The sequence below is a fragment of the Aedes albopictus genome, chromosome 2 (assembly GCF_035046485.1).
Source record: "Aedes albopictus strain Foshan chromosome 2, AalbF5, whole genome shotgun sequence".
Lineage (NCBI taxonomy): Eukaryota > Metazoa > Arthropoda > Insecta > Diptera > Culicidae > Aedes > Aedes albopictus.
Window position 1 is genome coordinate 277,088,315 of NC_085137.1, and position 18,875 is coordinate 277,107,189.

Here is an 18,875-nt window from a genome sequence, read left to right on the forward strand (position 1 = left end):
CCTGCCTTGTCCGCAGATTGTATCGTTGCTTGGTCTTCTCATGGTTCCTCCTTATTCGCTGCAGCACGAACTCTTGGATCCTCTTCACTGTCGATAACCGCATGTCCTGTGCTACCTTTGGATCTTCCGGTGTGTTCAGGTCTTCTTGAGCGTATAAATCTGTGTGTAGCAGTAGATCTCTCCCGAAGTTAGCGAAATGCGGACTGACTCTTGTCAATTGATGCTTAGCGCTGTTGATCGCCGCCGTTATCGCCGCCAGATTATCATCCCATCCAGCATGGTTATCGTCCAGAAGAGCTCGTACGCAAGTGATCAGCACCCGGTTAACAAGCTCCGCGATGGTTACCATTGGCGAATAGAACGCTGTCTTCATATGCGTGATCTTATGCCGCGAGAGCAGTAACTTGAAAGCGATCGATTCAAATTGTCTCCCGTTATCCGATAGAATGATTCTGGGACATGGAAATTTTAGATAGACTTGCTGCTCGAGGAATTCCACCATCTTTCCAGAGTCTGCGCTGCGCATAGGATGAGCAATCACGTACTTTGTTATCCAATCTTCCACGACTAGTAGAACCGTGTTGCCGCGCTTTGAGCGTGTCAGAGGACCGACAAACTCTACCGACACTATTATGTTTCCAGTTCAAAACCGAATCAGCGACATTTTTTCTGTGACTTCCGCTGCTTTTGCCTTGCGTTAAACATAATGTCGGAAGTGGGGCGCTGTATTGTACACCTGGTGCTCTATACAGCGCCCCACTTCCGACATTGTGTTTAACGCAAGGCAAAAGCAGCGGAAGTCAAAGAAAAAATGTCGCTAATTCGGTTTTGAACTGGAAACATAATAGTTCCCACGGTATTCTAGCAGGTTTTAGGCTTCCCATGCCCGGCATCATGGTGGTATTTGGATCTTTGCATACGCCGCAGCTTCTAACGTACTGTCCAATGTTTTCTCTCATCTTTGGCCAGTAGAACTGCGATTGAACCCTGTCCAGCGTTTTATGTGTTCTTATAGATGTGGTTTTCAACTAACCTGAAGTCAGGGAAGTCTTCTGCTTGTGTTCTTAATTTGTGCTGCAACGCTTCGTACCACGAATCCTCTATTTCTTCCGTTGTAAAGCTGGTGGTCGCCACAATCCTCGAGATCGCATCTGGTACTACATTCAAACTTCCTTTACGGTATTTGATGTCCAGGTCAAATGCATTCAATCTGAGGATCCACCTGCTCATGAGTGCGGTTGGGTTCTTTAAGGACAGCAAGTATGATAGTGCCGCATGATCACAGTAGACGACGAACTTCACTCCTTCTATGTAGCCTCTGAATTTTTCAACGGCACGGATCACAGCTAGACACTCTCGCTCGGTTACGGAGTATTTTCGCTCTGAGGACGATAATTTCTGAGAGAAGTAACTTACAGGGTGTTCTTCTCCATCCACTTCCTGCGTTAAGACCGCCCCAATGGCAATGTCGCTGGCGTCGCAAGCTACCGAGAAAGGTTTGTTGTAGTCCAGCATGATCAACACCGGAGCCGAAACTAGAGCTGCTTTGAGGTTGAGTACTGCTTCCTCTGCCTTCGCCGTCCATCGAAACTTTGTCTTTGTCTTCGTTAACTCGGTTAGCGGTGCTGCGAACCGTGAGAACTCTGCTATGAACCTCCTGTACCAATTACATAGGCCGAGGAATCGTTGGACTTCTTTTCTGTTCGTAGGTGTTGGATACTTGACTATGCAGGCTATCTTTTCGTCGTCAACTTTCCACCCATTCTCATTCAACACGTAGCCTAGATATTTTATCTCCTCCCTGCAGAATTTTGATTTTTCTGGTGATATGGTGAGATTCGCACGTCGCAGCCGAGCCGCTACCTCTGCCAGCATTTCCAAGTGCTCTTCGAACGTGCGCGAACAGATGATGATGTCATCTAGATAGTGGAAGACTCGTGGTTCAAGGTCGACAAACAGATGCCAGCATTTCCAAGTGCTCTTCGAACGTGCGCAAACAGATGATGATGTCATCTAGATAGTGGAAGACTCGTGGTTCAAGGTCGACAAACAGATGGGTCATCAGCCGATAGAGTGCTTGACTGGCCGTGCAAAGCCCAAACGGCACTACTTTAAACTGAAAGTGCCCTCTGGAAGGTACCGTGAACGCAGTCAACGGTTTGAACGCTCCCTCCAGTGGTAGTTGCCAGAAGGCGTCTTTCAAATCTATCGACGAGATATATGCGCATCCCCCAAGGTTGTTGATGATGTCGGAGATCTGCGGTATCGGGTATCCTTCATTCGTCATAATAGAGTTTAAGTGTCGTGCGTCTAGGCAAACCCTGTAATTGCCGTTCTTCTTTTTCACCGCCACCAGTGGGTTGTTCCACGGAGAGAACATAGCCTCCTCTATGACGTCCAGCGCCAGCATTCGATCGATTTCCTTATTGACTTCGTCTAGCACGTATTTAGACATCGGGTAATGCCGTTGTTTCTTGGGTTTAGCCTCGCCGACTTCTATCCGGTGTTCGTAGAGAGTGGTGCGACCTAATACGCCTTCCTTTGCAGTAGAGAAAGTTGCGATGACACGATCCAACGCTCTTTTCTGCTCTGGTGTTAACTCCTTCGTTGGTTCTTCCGCTGCAGTCTTATCGGTCTCCGGATGATCCCTGGTCTCTGTGTTAACTTCGTTCATCGCGCAGCATACTGGTTTGACAATAAAGGTGTTCCAGAAGTTCATGCCAAGCACAACACATTCTGTAAGGATGGAGCCAAAAGTACTGCGATTGTCTGAACCCGGTTGTTGAATGATATCGGGAGATAAACGAAGCTTCTTATGCTGTGCGCTGTTCTATCCACTGTTTTGATCTGGCCCCTGGCATCTCCTTTCCTCAGATTCAACTCTTCGATTATCTTGATCGCGTTGCCACCAAGCAGGGAACAGCTTGCTCCACTATCCAATAGTCCTCGTAGGTTCTTGCCCAGAACCGATATTTCTGCATGCGGACGTTCGTCATCTTCGGGATTTATAATAATGGTATTGATCATGGCTGGATTCGGGATTTCTGAGGGATTGTAGAAGGTTTGCGAGGATCTCCTTCTCTCGATTACTGGTTCCCCGTAACTGCGTTTCCCAAGCCTGCTCGACATGTGGGACAGTTGCGCAGAGAATACCCTTTGTGTCCACATCGGTAACAGAACATGACTGCTTGCGGCTTTGGGCAATCCATAAACCTATGCCCGTCTCCATCGCAATTCCAGCAGATCAATCTCCCTCTCCTTTGGCGCACGTTCCGGCTGTTCTTGGTCTTGAATCCGTTGATTTCGATGCGGCCGCTCGTCCATGTCATATTGCCGTAGCTTCAACGCATTCACTTGTTCCGTTAACTCCAGGATCCGTTGCTGCCAATCTTCCTTCTCGCCTGTGGACTCCGATTCTTGCAATTTCTTGCGGTTGTCGCTAGCGGTGGGTTGTTTACTCGCGGTCGCCTGTGGTTGACAGCTGCAGGATTCCAGTTGGCTGAAGTCCTCCTCCGAGTTCAGTGCATGTACTCGTCCGAATCGGGGGTTTCCACGATTCAAAGGTGTTGGACGGTTCACCGGCGTTGCCAAGTTGGGCTCCAACAAGCTGTTCTGTGGGAAAGGAAGACGTTTCTGTCGGTTCAGCAACATGCGGGTCTCATCGTAGCTACTGCAAACCTCGACCATGTCCTGTAAAGATGCTGGCCTCGCTGCGGTGACAATTGTTGCGTAGTCGGCGTTCATATTTTTCTTTACATAAAGAATTTTTCCTGCTCGCTCATGGGAGGCTGAACGAAACGAAACAATGCTGATATGACACGATAGTACTTCGCGAAGGATTCGTCCGGTGCTTGAAACCGGAAGATGGCTTCTAATTTTAGGATCTGTTCGTAGCTGCTGGGTAGATACTCTTCACGTATTTCGTTTTTGAAAGCCGCCCACGTCACTTACAGGTTCTGCGACACCGCTCGGCCATACCAATCCAAAGCGTCATCTAGTAACAGATGTTTGATCGACTTTAGCAGGGTATTGTCGGAAAGACCCTCTGATCGTGCAAAGGTTTCCACTCTGTCTAGTAATGTGTTTAACGATGTGGTGTCCTTTTCGCCTTTGAACTTAAATGACCAGTTATGAACCGCTTTGAGGCCTCTTCCTGTCTCTTGCCTGTCCTGTGCGTGCTGTTCACGCTGAAGCAGTTGTATCAGTAGCTCGTCTCTCAAACGGTCGGTTTATCGCAACTCCGCGTCCTCTTCCTTTGCCCGACCGAATCGGTGAGCTTGTCGCTCGGATAAAGCCGTTGTGAAGTCCTTCGTTGTTTTGCCTCCTTATAGCGCCAGTTTGTGTGATCGCTGCTGCCGTTCTACTCTGGTTCTGTTCTTCCTCCGGTGAAAGAAGAGTGTTGTGGTGTAGCTTGTAACGGACCACCCTACTATACTTATCGAAGATGGATGAGGAGAGGATACGATGAGACAGTCTACACTTATTCGGGTAAGTGACCGGTCGGGATTTTTACTTCGCCGCGTGATTACGAAGCGAATCATAGAGATACTAGAAAGTTGGAACGGAGTTTAGTGAGGGGAGATAATTCGAAGGGGTCCAAAGTTTGAACCGCTTCATCTGGGGGCTCAACCGGGATTAAAGCCATCTCGGAATAGTATAATTTCATCGAGAAAAATAACGGTGACGCTATCATTCTATTGTTCGCGGGGAGAGGATTGCCATGTGCTTGAAGTGGAAACGTGGATCAGTGGGAATGAGTGCTGATGAGTGGTCATAGATATGAGGAAGTGATAATATGGACGTGGATGAGAAGGGAGATTTTGAAGAGTGAGAAGTGACCACCTACTCGGCATGAGCCGAGTCACTTAATGGATGTGAGTGCCTTATCGTGGTGGTTCGAGATAGTATGTGTCGGAGAGGAAAACGAATGTGGTAGTGATTGATTGGAATCAAGAATACGCATTGGGATAGTGTCAATTTGAACTGTATCGGTAGTGTAGAGTAATACAGATAAACGATGGAAGGTGTAAACAATGATTATTCATGGTTGAATTTCCCACCAAGTCAACCTACTATGCCGCGAATTCATAGGGTACAATTTGCATCAACTCCGCGCTCTAACGTGGGGGATCATGAGGAAAATGCTCAATTGGGCGACATCCAGCAGCAGCGGATAGATAACGTACCCAGACTACCTGACGACAACAGTGTCCAGCTGCAAGGGGACACAAACGATCCTGTAAATCCTGAACGTAGTGAAACACCGGTGATCCATCATCAAGGTGCATCCGGAGTTTCAGAAAACAACACTGCGGAGTTGTTGGAAAGAAACATAGAGAGTCAAAATGTGTTGGTGGACATGATTAAAACGTTGCACCGACGCATAGATGCTCTGGAAAGAAATGTTTTGGAAACAAGACCTGAACCTAGGAATCAAGCATTCTTAGGACCACGAAACGAAGGACCTCCATCATTCGTAACGCACCCGCAAGGGAGAACTAACCCAACAGTACTCCAGCAGGGACCTTTGTTTGTCAATAATCCGACGGATGCAGAAAACGTCATGAGATTCCCTGCACCAAATTTGACTGGTACTGTACTACCACCAAGGGCGCCTCAGGCTTACAGTACTGCTTTCGGGGATCCAACATACACCGTTTATAATCCGATCGGGGCATCATCTGGTAGATTTGCAGGGCCTGCGCCAGGTATTTCATTCGGTGGGCTAGGAATGAGTTCGGGATGGCCAGGTGGTAATACACCAACTGTAGTTACAGGCCCCCCACCGAGTGGCTTCCAACAAATACCTCGCCCTCATGGAATAGGACCGCTACATCATACCGTGACGGTCGGAATGGCGCCTTCAACGATTAATGATGGACAAACTTCCCGAAATGGATTGTTCCCGAGACCAACGTTTCGGGGCGAAAACGACGAGCGTCATCCGATTGAGTTTCTCACCGAACTTGATCGCTTTTGTTACCATCAAGGGTTAGCAGAATTTGAGAAACTTCCAGTAGCATTGTCCTGTTTAACAGGAGAAGCTAAGGTGTGGGCACGTGGATTTGAGTACCTGTTCCAAGATTATGCTGCGTTCGTGCATCACTTCAAGGAGAACTTTTGGGGTCAAACAGCACAGCGTCAAGTATCCGAAGAAATCGCTCGGGGAAATTATGTACCAAGAAATGGATCGCGTATGGCTGAATATTTTTTGGGAATCGTTGCTAAAGCCCGGTATTTAACCCCACCGCCTACGGAAAGAGAACTGATCCAATTTTTATCACGTCACTTTCCAAGAAATGTTCAACATTTGCTAGGATCATGTATGGACATTGGCTCTGGTTATAATATCTTGCAAGCAGAGGATCGATTTATCAACGGATCTTTACGATACAACAATGGAAATGCTAGAGACGGTATGAATTCACCAAGTTGGCGGAGTAGAGAAGGAATACCTGTAAGAAATTCGAGAGGAACACCTAATGGGAATGTAGGAGGAATTACGGGTACAAATAACGTTAGGATGGCCGTTGTGGAAGAAGATGAATCGTGCGAAGGAATAGACCCAGCAGTGTTGACAGTGTTTGTGGGTCGCGAACAGCTCCTAGAACTCGAAGAGGAGTCAATGCTGGAAAATACTGAAAAAATTAAGCGATCCTCGTACATTACTGTAGAGCTGGCAGGTCTACAAGTCGACGCCCTTGTTGACAGTGGATGTGAGCTCTCTTGCATTTCTTCGGATCTCTACGACCGGTTGAAAAAAGCCAAGATTTCTATGCCAGAGTTGCCGATGAAAGCTATTTCCTTACGTGGAGCATTTGGAAAGAAGAGCAAAAATGTCAATCTGCAGGTGCTACTGGAGATACGTATTGGGCAACGATCATTTGACGTCCCTTTCGTCGTCGTTAGAGAGCTTATCAACTCCATGATCCTCGGAGAAGATTTTCAAGACCAGTATGCTGTTTGGATTCATCAAGATGAAAAGAAGATACGTTTGTTGCACGAGGACACCGAGATGTGGGTGGACTTTAGTGTGGAGGGGAAAACGTCGCGCTGTATTGAGAATGTCCTGCTATGCGAAAGCATGGTAAACTTCGAGACCGAGGAAGATAAAAAAAAACCGGAAGGAAATGACCATCGGCCCAATCCCCTACTTCTTACGGAATATGAGGAGCAGACCTGGAGAGAATTACAGAAGGAGTTCGAGGATATTTTCTCTGACCAACAACCTGGTTTCACCACCGAGTACTACCACGAAATTTTGGTGACAAATGAAGCGCCTTTTAATCAGAAACAGTACCCCATACCCTATTCGCGAATCAGCAAGGTTGATGAAAAATTACGATTAATGGAGGAATGGGGTGTAATCTCTAGAAGCCCCACTCCCTACGTGAACCCGCTAGTCACCACAATTAAGAGAAACGGTGATGTTAGAGTGTGCTTAGATGCCCGTAGGCTTAACAAGGTGTTGGTAAAAGATCATGAAAAACCGGCCAATATCCAGGAGATTTTGCAGAAGTTTAATGGATCCAGATACTTTTCTACAATTGATTTGACAGCATCATACTGGCAAATTCCAATTAAACAAGAACATCGTAAATATACTGGATTCATGCACAACTCTAGAACATACGTGTTTAACGTCTTACCGTTTGGACTGAACACAGCGGTTGCCAGTTTTTCTAGAGCCATGGACCTCATCTTAGGTCCCGAAATACTCGAGTTTGTCGAGAAGTACATAGATGATTTGTTGGTCCATTCCAACACTTTCGCGGAGCATATCGATCATCTCAGAAACCTTTTTTCACGAATGAGGGAGGCGGGTCTCAAGGTGAGCATTTCTAAATCGACGTTTTTCCAAGAACAAGTGGACTTTTTGGGGCACCTCATAGGTAGAGATGGTATTTCCATCGACCCTTCTAAAACTGCTGCGATCAGAAATTTTCCGGTTCCAATTTCCGTACAAGATCTACGCAGCTTCATGGGTCTGGCCAGCTACGTCGCTCGATTTGTTCCCAGTTTTGCTGTGAAAGCCAGACCTCTTTACGACCTGCTTCAGAGTAACAGAACTTGGAGTTGGGGTGCAAACCAAGTTCGAGCTTTCCAGGAGTTGAAAGACTCGTTCCTAGAACATACCATGTTGCACCACCCAGATTTTACTCGGCAGTTCCACGTACAAACTGATAGTTCTGTCAGAGGAGTTGGAGCGGTCTTGTTTCAAAAGGACTGTTCAGGGAATAATCGAGTAGTATCATATGCCAGCCGGGTCCTCAAACCTGCCGAAGTGAACTACACAGTAACCGAATTAGAAGCTTTGGCCATTATATGGGCATTAGATAAATGGCGACAGTACTTATTAGGGCGACCAATCAAAATAATCACCGATCACAAGGCGCTTATTTTTTTGAAACAATGTAAACTGCTCAACGGGCGGCTGACTCGATGGATACTGTTTCTGCAACAATACGATTTCGAGATCGAACATGTTAAGGGTGCAACAAATACCATCGCCGACGTGCTGTCACGCTATCCTGAAGGAACGAGCCAACACGGAGCAAAGGAGAATGAGTCTACATTCCAGGTAGCTCGCATAAATGCCCGGCTGTCACCAATCGAACTAGAGCTACGCATTTCCATGAAGAACCTAGGAATGCTTCAAAATCAGGATCCACAAATTTCGAGCATCAAACAAACAATGGCTCACACGGACGTATTGACGAAAGGCAAGACGGAGTACAAAGTGGAGGACAGCATATTATTCATCCGCACAACCCGAGACAAAGATTGGCGTCTCTGGTTACCAAATCCACTAGTTCAAACATTGCTGAAGGTTTACCATGAGGAAAAGGGACATTTTGGTGTCTACAAAACCACTAACTCGGTTAAACGAGCCGTTTATTGGAGAGGAATGCGAAGAGATATTAAGACGTTCATCAAACACTGCTTGGTTTGTCAGTTAGCCAAGAACCAAAACTTCAAACTACCGTCTACCCCCGTTGGTTTGAACGACACCTCATGCAAACCAACGGGGTTAATTTTTAATTTGAACTTCTAGTAACCCTGTGGGCATCTAAAAACACACTGATGGTAACCCTTTTTGCTGTTTTGTTTTGATACCGCGTTCCGTTTCACCCCGTTCCATGGGCAGAATGACATCTGAACCATTTTTAGTTTGAACGATATGCAGATTAGCGGGGGTCAAATTAAAAAGTGTTCAGATTAGATGCGGTCAAACCAACGAGGGTAGGCGGTAGTAGGAAAATGTAGAAGCATTCTTCCTAGAGAAAAGAACCAAATTCTTTCTTTGGATTTATATGGGCCGCTACCTACGGGTTCCGCTGGTGTCAAGTATATCTTCGTAATACTGGACGTATTCACCAAGTTTGTAACCCTATGCAGTTTAAGGAAACCTACATCGCATGTACTCTGGCGCCGCATTGAAAAATACATCAAAGACCACGGAAAACCTGAAGCACTGCTCTGCGATCAAGGTACGCAGTTTACATCAAAAGTTTGGACCGAAAACTGTAAGCTACAAGGGATTAGGTTAATCCATACCTGTGTGCGCCATCCACAGGCAAACCCGGTTGAACGGGTGATGCGTGAGATTTCCCGATTATGTCGTACATATTGTCAAGGCAATTTTTTTTTTTTTTAATATTCTTCGAAGCCAAATCAAATATCCACCCGAAGAAGCCGAGAACGTAAATTTGGAAGCAGTAAGAGCAACTATGAAGAAAAAGGCCGATGCACGAAATAGCAAGGCACCAACCCGTACGAAGGTGTTCAATGTTGGGGAATTGGTACTTCTTCGGGCCAACCCGGTGTCCTCTGAATCAGAAGGGGAGATTAAAAAGTTCTTCATGATTTACGAGGGACCATACAAGGTAGCCAAGATTTGTCAGGATGATGTCTACGTATTATCCCACCCACTACATGGAAAGGAGAGGGGACGGTTTCATGTGAGCTCAATGAAACCGTACTTCGGCCCTACGGGGTCATCCCAGTAAGAAACGTATGAGGAATAGACTAGGAGTGGCAAAGAATACGAAATCGCGGAACTGCAGAATGTGCCATTCCTAGTTTTCGCTGGAAGGGGGAGTTGTAACGGACCACCCTACTATACTTATCGAAGATGGATGAGGAGAGGATACGATGAGACAGTCTACACTTATTCGGGTAAGTGACCGGTCGGGATTTTTACTTCGCCGCGTGATTACGAAGCGATTAATAGAGATACTAGAAAGTTGGAACGGAGTTTAGTGAGGGGAGATAATTCGAAGGGGTCCAAAGTTTGAACCGCTTCAAGCTGGTATTCCAGTGATCCCGCTCCATCTGCTGGTTGTAACACTTGCGCACTACTATCACTAATTACCGGATCAACAAATCGATCACTGATGTCTTCTATCAGGAACTTCACTTGCATTGACACCGACGCGTGCATATCGATCAGGTCTAACGGAGGTTTCACGTTTGACAGACGATTTCGATAATGTAACATTCGAGATCGGGATTGGATTAGAAAATCCGTGTTACGTTTCTTGAGTGCCGTCTCAATCATTGGAATCAGCAGTCTAACTTGCTGTTCACAACGATGAATGTTAACATCTGGCGGCATGGCATGCTCAGATGACGTATATTTCACGTTTTCGGCAAACTCTTTTTGAATGAGTGCTCTCAACTGCACTCCTTTGATTCTGCGGGTTGCATAAGCTGGTTGGTTGCATCGGCGCAAATCCAACTCATAATTGAGTTCCTCATCGCTGAGGTATAAGGGATCCATACTGTCTAAAGGATCTTCAACACAAAAATTTAGCCAAACGGACAAAGAACTAAAATCCCCACAAATAATTTAATAAAGTTAGGCATGTAATGCGTCACCTCGCAGCCTGGGCGAACTTGGTGAACCAATTTTGATAACTTCTGATCAAACGTAAAAGTGACTTATAAACTGTTCTCATAAACATCAAGATACATCAAAAAACGTTAGATTCTAATGTTACATTATGAGCTAATGGCGTACTGATGTTGAACGCTTTACTCTTTAAAAATCAAGGACATTAGATTTAGACGTTCCCTGATGTCTCCTACATCAGGATTACATTGCGATTTAGATGTGTTTATGCAAGGTAGCATACATCAGAAAATCAAATGTTTTTGATGTCATGAACAATACCCAGAACATCACAACCTGATGTTTTCAGACATTTCTTGATGTGCAAAAACATTAGATTTAAATGTTTACAGAAGTTTTTTAATGTGCAAAAACATAAGACTTAAACGTTTTCTGATGTATGTTGATGTATGTAAACATTAGATGCAAACGATATTCTAATGTTTTACGATGTAAAAAACGTTACCTCTAGACGTTTACAAATGCAGATGCATCTGAAAACGTTGGGTTCTAATGTTAAATTCTAACCCTAATTTCGTACTGATGTTGAACGACGTATTCATAAAAATTAGGAAACACCCAAAAACGTTTACTTCTAATGTTACATTAACAGCAAACGTCATGTCATGTCATGTCGTTATGTGCATAAACATCAAAATGCATTCAAAAACGTTATCTTCTAATCTTACATTATACGCCAACGTCATGCTTAAGCAAATTGAAGTACGTAAAAACATCGAAATAAACGGGGTGACATCAGATTCTAACGTTAAATCACGAAGATATCAATCGATAACGAACTTGGTTCTCCAATTATCTAAAGGGAGGTGTCGGCTCGTGTATTGCGCATATCAAAAATTCTGATATGCATTTTTTGAAGAGGGTTACCAGACCACATGGTGGTGACCCTCTTTGGGCCTAATGTGCCCCTTTAGCAAACGGTAAAGACAACACCTCAAAATTAAAGGTAACATGTGAGGACATTAGAAAAACGTCAGAATATAATGTTTCTGTACATGAACAAACATTTGAAAACGACTAGATGTTACGTTTTTTACATCGAAAAACATTAGAATAACGTTCGAATCTAACGTTTACATACATCAGCATACATCAGAAAACATTTAAATCTAATGTTTTTTCACATCCAAAAACATATGAAAACATCAGGTTCTGATGTTCAGGGTAATATTCTTGACATCAAAAAACGATTGGTTTCCTGATGTATACATAATGTTACCTTGCATAAACACATCTAAATCGCAATCTAATTCTAACGTTCAACATCAGAAAACATTCAAAACATCTGAGAACATCAAAAATACATGCGAATCGCATGTTTCTGTGCGTCAAAAAAAACATAAAAACGTCTAGATTTGACGTTTTGTACATTGCAAATCATCAGAAAAAACGTTGGAATGTAACGTTTTCATACATCAATATACATCAGGGAACGTCTGAATCTATTGTTTTATACATCAACATACATCAGAAAAACGTTTGAATCTTACGTTTTTGTACATCAAAAAACATCTGAAAACGTCAGGTTTTGATGTTCTGGATAATATTCTTGACATCATAAAACATTTGATTTCCTGATGTATACATTATGTTACCTTGCATAAACACATCTAAATCGTAATGTATTCTAATGTTCAACGACAGAAGTACATTAAAACTTGATGTTGATGTACACATCAAAATTAAATGTCAGGCTAATGCAAATTTTTATTCGGGTAGCTTTGGAAAAACAAAATAGTGAATCTACTCTTGGGCTATCGGATATTTTATAGAGCCCAGCAAAACAACCAACCTCCCTCCCCCCTTGTCGTGGTTTTTAATACTTATAAACATATACAAACTACAATAGTTAAACAAAAATCACTACATTCTCTAATGCTGACGGTGACTACAACGGAGATGTCTAGAATGGTGTTCACCATGTAGGTGGTTTGGTAGCCGGATTGATAGATATTGAACAGCCATGATGGTCAGAATAAACTGAAAGAAATAGAAAAAAAGAATAAATATTAAACGCGATCACATTCCGCATTGATTATTGAAGTATTGACCCACTGGAGGAATCCTTAGAGGAATACCATAGGAAATCTTTGAAGGCACCCTTGGAGGAATCCCTGAAGAAACTGCTAAAGGCATTGTTGAAGGAAGTCCGGTAGTCATCCCTGAAAGAACTCCTGAAGTAATCCCTGTAGGAATGCCTGAAGGAACTCCTGGAGGAATCTCTGAATGAACTCCTGAAGGAATCACTGAATGAACTTTGGAATGAATACTTGAAGTTATCCCAATACGAACTCCTGGAGTTATTTTTGAATTTCTGAGAGAACACTACTGGATGAATCCCTGAAGGAACATCAGAAGATATCCCTAGCAGTAATCCTGAAGAAACTTCTAAAGGAGTTCTGAAGGAACTCTCGGAAGAATTCCTGAAGGATTTGAAAAGGAATCCCTAAAAGAACTCACGGAGGAATCTCTGATGAAACTACTAAAGATATCCCCCTCGTTTTCCGGAATAGCTTTCCAACAGCTTATCTTGGCATTTTTACCGATAGGTTTCCGATATTTCTCTTGGATTTCCCCGCGAAATTTCGCTTGTAGCTGCATCCAGCATTCCATGAGGTTTTCAATTCCTTTTTGGATGTCCTCATGTTTTTCTTTCAGGATTATTCTTTGACCCTTCTGGAAGTACCTGTTAGCCTAAAGGAATATTCAGAATCTCAGGATAATTTCCTTGTAAAGATTTTAGGAAGAGTTCTGAGAATATTATGCCTCTCAAGAAAAATCAGAATATGGCGATTACCTGCCTCTGGCTTCTGATATTAGCGCGACAGTCACTAATCATAACAGCGTCACCAGATTTAGAAGTATATAATTCCACTATATGGGGTTTGACAGCAAGAACACTCATTCCACTGAGCTACTCTTGCCGTTCGTCACTAATACATTCAAAAACATCTGTCACTTCGCGAAACCCACGTGCTTTTGTTGTTGGCGGGAACACTTTTTCTTTTGTTTTGCCTTGCGACTGTCATGCGGCGGTATGCATTGCGAGCGTACGACCGCCGCAGGACTCTAATAAAAGATAAGCGCGACAATAATGCACAGAAAATCTGTAAAAAAAATCTCAGGTGGATCACTGCGAGAAATCCAGCACAACTACGAGGAACAGTATGGCTCTGATAAAATTCACGGGAAGTAAACAATAAGAAATATCATATTTTCTGCTGTCACTCTGGAAAAAATCTTAGGAGAAAGTCCAGGGTAAATTCAGAAAAACTCTAAGAGGCATCCCAGGAATCTTTGGAGAGAAGTTCCAAGAGAAACTCCGAGATAAATCTCAGGTAAAATTTCTAATCAAACCCCGTGAAAGCCTTTAAAAATTATACCGGTTGAAACTCCCGTTGAAAACGAGGAAGGAACTCTAGAAGAAAGATCACAGAAATTTCTTGCAGGTATTACAGATAAAACTTTGGAAGAAGTTTCTGGAGGAACTAATGCAGAAAATTCGGGAAAAACTCCATAAAAATTCCTCGGAGGAGCTCCAGTAGAAATCCCAGGAATAACTTCTATAGCCTCTCTGATAGAAATTCTGAGAAGATGTCCTGTGGAAATCCCAAGAGAAACACCAGAGGGAATCGCGTAAAATCTCAAAGAGGAATCCCGAAAGAATTTTTGCAAAAACCTTGTTTGTTACTAAATTACTATTTAATTCAGTATATTTAAGAAAAAGGTAAAGAAAAACACTAACACTAAGAAAAAGAGCAAAAAACTAATTCAAATTACAATTATTACAATAATTACAATTACAATTACAATAAAAAAATTTAAATAACTATTTACACTTAGCCCTCTCAGGGTCTGTCCGGGAGAATCGTTGGGCGGACTCACTTCCCAATCCTGCGCCGCGAATTCAATTTCATGCACGAAAGAGGGAGGAAAGGGAATTGCGCGCGAAATAATTAAGCTTTAATACTAAGAAGATGAATATTTACAATTTTAATTTATTAATTTTGGGGAAGGGAATTCAATGGGAAAAAAGGAATGCACAGTTCAACATCACCTGTCGGTACTCTTCGCTGAAAGGGGTCTCGTCCTTCGGGCCTCTCGCCGTTCGACCAGTTGGTGGTGGCCGAACCGATTTGCTTGCCGACGCCGTTGTCGACTATCGGGTTGGAGCACTGGATACCCGCCGAAAAAAACTTCCTCTGGCGTCCTGACTGAGCCGAGTTGGTCTGCGGGGCTTCGAATTCACAAAGTTGACGCAGAAATCGTCCGTTGAATGCCAATGTTGGTTTGGGCATCAACTTTCTGGGTCACTACTTCACTCCCGGTAACTATTTCGCCGCACAAGATTATCGCCGGCACTTACTACTTCACTCACGTAGGATTTCGTTCCTGAGAAATAGGTTTTAATTTCTTGTTAAAATAACGGACGAATTAAACTGTCGGAATTTCGTTACCGAAAAGAGACCTAGCTTGAGCCTGCTTAGGCTTATAAGGCATTCCATGACTCCGCAATTCCCAAGCATAGGAGAACATTTCCCGGGAGGGTTTGTCTCCGCAAAGTTGGTACCGCGCGCCATGATGAATATGTACATATAGGATAGGAAATGGTTTAACGTTGAGATACCAGGGGGATAATAGGGTATGGAAAATTCAAATTCAAATTTAATTCATTTATATTTTTATCTAATTCAGCTTATTTATTATATACATTTAATTTTAGTGTGAATGGTATCGTTGGAAAAGATTATGGGAATTTATTTACATATTTACAGGTTTGGTTTATTTATTCTAGTACTTAAGCATAATTATTTACAAATGAAAACAAACAAGAAAACGAAGAAGAAAACAAAAAGAAAAATGCAAAATTGGGATTGGGACCTATCACAGAGGTAACAATTATCCCGGATCGGGTGTAAAAAAAAACTACAAGTTTTTTTTTAATGAGATTATCCAAGTTTGAAAATCAGATCTCCAAACAAAGATTCAGCCAAAAGTTCTCTTTTCTTTTAAATTTAAATTGATTTAAAGCAATGATTGTTCCTGGGCGGCAAGTGCTTTTCCTCCAAATCACGTAAATTTGTTAGAATAAGCCTGCTTTTAAATGAACCCGATTTTGGATTTCTGTTTCAAAGCGAAGACTCTCCCTAGCGTCCAATATGAGTTCATGTTGTGGCCGAGTTTGTCTTCATCAAAAATACAAAACCCTGAAACTTTTGATTAAGCACTCATGTGGATTGAAGGCCGGTTATTTTTAATCTAGTTCTCTGCTCTGTTAAATTCAGATTGATTGCAATGATTGTTCCTAAACGGCAAGTGCTGTTCCCCCAAATCACTTGAACTTAGAAGAGTAAGCCTGCTACAGCAAAAAATATAGCCATCGCTCCGAGCGATTATACAAAAGGTCCTGGAGACTCCAATACTTTTCGTTAAAGTGTGGGATCTGCTTATCCAGATTTGGTTATCTATGGAGTCGCTTTGTTAATCCCGATACGTAGTTAGATTATATAAATTTGTAATCCATAAATCGCAAAGAAGAAAATTTTTGTTTACTTAACCAGGTTTCGTCAGAAAAGCTCGCATTATTATTTCCACTCACAAAACCCACTGAATACAAGGCCAAAATCAATTATTTTCCAGTCAACATTTGTTGACTAAATCAGCTATACTAGTTTACTTTCTATATTATAGAGAACAGATGAACTATTTCTTCTCTTTGGAAGTAGTGACGTCACAAGATACACCTTGGACTAGACTCTGTAAATTAAACACAAATTCAACTTCAAACATTCCATTTATCATTCTTTTTTCATTCATTCATTTTCTTTCAGTCTGTTTTTCATTCATTTCGTACATTTCCAGTCATTCATTTCCTTCATACTTTCATATTCATTCTTCATTCATTCAACTTTTCGTATTCTAAAACATATAATTCTAGGGCGCCCTAATATTATGGTTGTTTCGACGGTCACTCTAGGTGTCTCTGATTTCCAGAGAACCGGTGACCGTTTTGCGAAACTTATTTTTAATGAACCGATCTCACAGCTGCTTGCTTACTCCTTTCTCGCAAGCGAGAAAATATTGCATGCAACTTGAGCGGCTTTTCGATATCGACGATGGGGTCTGCAAAGCCTTTTGCTCAACCCTGCGAATGTCGACTCAATGAAAAAAGCTCTTGTGTGGGTGTGAAATGTCAAATAATGTTTACTATTTGCACGAACGAGGAGGAGGATCACCGTGAATCATGATGATTTTCACTGTTTTCACGGTTTTGAGACGATTTGGTGGTGAAGTTCAAGGTCATACGCATCGATTACAATTAAAGCAATGCGCAGGTGTAAGTGTTGTTTGTTTTTGTTTATTTTTAGGTACCTCACAGATGATCAATGATGGAAATAAAGATTGACAATGATACAGGCGTATCATTAATTTATCCGGGTTTTAAATGAATTGCCGGCCATACTCCGAGTGGTTTCCCTGTGAGATCTTCGAGGTCATATGACGAAGAACCAATTTTAGCCTTAACTTTGCACGGAAGATACTGCTGGCCGTATTTTGAATTGTAGTTGTCGGCGGCACTCGACGGTTTCATGTTTTTCCTGTAAACCAACTGCCCGACGGAAAATGATTTTGAGAATCGGCGACTCCGAAGATTGTAGTGTTGTGTAGACGATTTATGTGCCTTTTCTAGATTGGCTTTGACCAGGTCGTATATTTGCGAGAACGTTTGTTTCCGTCGTTCTTCAAGTTCATTGTCAGATAATGTTTGATCGTGGCGGAATAGACGATGGTCATTCCCCACTTCTGACAACTCAGTGCCGTGAGTTATGAAGTACGGCGTTAATCCGGTGGATGTATGCTTGGTGGTATTGAGGATCATTTCTATTTCGGGGATTTTTGTATCCCACATACGCTGATCTTCCCGTACGTAAGTCCTGATAGCAGTGTTTATGGTGCGATTAACTCGCTCAACAGGATTGGCCTGCGAGTGATAGCGCGAGTTAAGCCAATGTGTAATTTTAAAGCGGTCAAGCAGCTCTTTAAAGATTTTGGAAACAAAAGTGCTACCGTTATCCGTGATGATAATTTCAGGCACGGAGTTTCGATAGAACCATTGATCCTTTAGAATCTCACACACGGCAGAACTATCCAATTTTCGTACGGGCTGTATCATCACCCACTTTGAAAAGTAGTCGGTGATCACCAAAAGGTGTTGATTGCCCTTTCGACTGCGTGGGAGGGGGCCGACGAAATCAATCGAAATTATTTGCCACGGACGAGATGCTTGGCGCATGTTGCCCATTTCTGGAGTGACTGCTACGAATGGTGCTTTAATTTCTTTGCACATAGTGCAAGCCTGAATGTATGACCGTATGTTTGGGCCCATTTTCGGCCAATAATAACGTTTTTGGATACGAGCCAAAGTTTTCTCGTAGCCTTGGTGGAAGGTCTCATCGTGACTGTCCTTCACAATGGTAGGAATCTCGTCAGGCGATGGAACAATCTTCCATTCAAAACGGCTGTCGTACGGTTCGTTCTTTGCAGTAACGAACTTCATCAACTTGCCGTCTTCTAAGCGGAAATCAGCATAATCATCGGGATGACTCGTAACCTTTTCGACCAAGGAGGTGTACCAAGATGCCGAAGATGAATCTTGGACTACAGCTACACTTCTGGACAGGGCATCCGGAACTACATTCTCTTTGCCCTTTCTGTGCACCACGGACATATCGAACTGCTGTAGATCCAAGCTCCATCGACTGCATCTTGAGCCAACCTTCCACTTGGTGTTGAGGATGTGGGTCAATGCTGACGAGTCAGTGATGAGCTTGAAATGATAGCCCTCAATATATCCACGGAAATGGTCAATAGCTAACAACGCTGCTAGTGCCTCTTTTTCGGCGGCGTGATAGTTCCGTTGAGGCGTGGTTAGCTTATGGGCATAGTAAGAGATTACTCT

General features: G+C 43.1%; 1 long non-coding RNA gene across 1 annotated transcript in view; it reads right to left on the bottom strand.

Moving 5' to 3' along the window:
• The window catches only part of LOC109398137 (copia protein), a 50,235-nt gene that overhangs the window by 13,056 nt on the left and 18,304 nt on the right, over positions 1 to 18,875 (bottom strand). The window contains exons 4-5 of the long non-coding RNA XR_009996905.1: positions 14,973 to 15,307; positions 12,783 to 12,895 (exon numbers count right to left, since the gene is read on the bottom strand). This is a non-coding gene — a long non-coding RNA (copia protein). The remainder of the gene's footprint in view (positions 1 to 12,782; positions 12,896 to 14,972; positions 15,308 to 18,875) is intronic.